Raw genomic sequence first — 332 nt, forward strand, 5'->3', positions numbered from 1 at the left:
TTACTGTAAATTAATTTAAGATTGTTAACGTATTTTTAGCTCCACTGGCCAAAGGCCAGCGGGGCTTATGTCATGGTCCTTTGTCCGTCGTGTGTGCGTCAGTGCGTCCGTGCGTGCGTGCGTTAACTTTTTCTTTAAACATCTCCTCCTAAACAACTGTCCATTTCTGATGAAATTTTCTCAGGAATGTTTCATGTGGTGAAACCTCTTTCAAATTCGTTCAAATTATGCCCCTGGGGTCAAATTTGACCCTGCCCCGGGGGGGTAAAAAAATTGAAAATTTGCTCATATAAGGCCTATTTTGTGCAAACTTTAAAAATCTTCTTGTCCAT

The sequence above is a fragment of the Dreissena polymorpha genome, chromosome 1 (genome assembly GCF_020536995.1).
Source record: "Dreissena polymorpha isolate Duluth1 chromosome 1, UMN_Dpol_1.0, whole genome shotgun sequence".
In the NCBI taxonomy this organism is placed as follows: domain Eukaryota; kingdom Metazoa; phylum Mollusca; class Bivalvia; order Myida; family Dreissenidae; genus Dreissena; species Dreissena polymorpha.